The sequence below is a fragment of the Bison bison genome, unplaced genomic scaffold, assembly GCF_000754665.1.
Source record: "Bison bison bison isolate TAMUID 2011002044 unplaced genomic scaffold, Bison_UMD1.0 scf7180017864089, whole genome shotgun sequence".
Classification (NCBI taxonomy): Eukaryota; Metazoa; Chordata; class Mammalia; order Artiodactyla; family Bovidae; genus Bison; species Bison bison.
Window position 1 is genome coordinate 937497 of NW_011494661.1, and position 485 is coordinate 937981.

The following is a 485-nucleotide window of genomic DNA, read 5'->3' on the forward strand; positions in this document are numbered from 1 at the left end:
TCAGGGCTGGGGGCTGTCCCCTGCCTCTGTCCCCAACCTGTTGGGACGTGAGGGTGAGACAAAGACAAGCCGCCTCAAGGAGCTCAAAGTCATGCTCAACTCAAACCTTTGGGCGCTACTTACCAGCTCTCATGGGCTCCAGTCTGGGCCCAGATCCCAGCCCAGAGCTGAGACCAGTGTCCCAACAGCACCCAACCCGAACAAACTGCACAGGACCGTTGGATTTGGAAAGTTTTGTTTTCTTTTCCCACACATTTCCGGGGTTGGGGTGTTTTCCAAGACTCAGACACATTTGTTAACAAAGAGAGAAAAAAAACTGGGGGAGCAGGGAGCCTCTGGGCAGAGAAGTGACCCCAGCAGTCCGCGGGCTATGCCTGGCTCCCCCTCTTCCCTGCTGCCCGCGCCCAACGGGTGCCACAGGCTGCTGCTCGCGATATCTAGATTATTTGTCTTCAATATATATCTGCATTTGCCTTTCCCCTCCC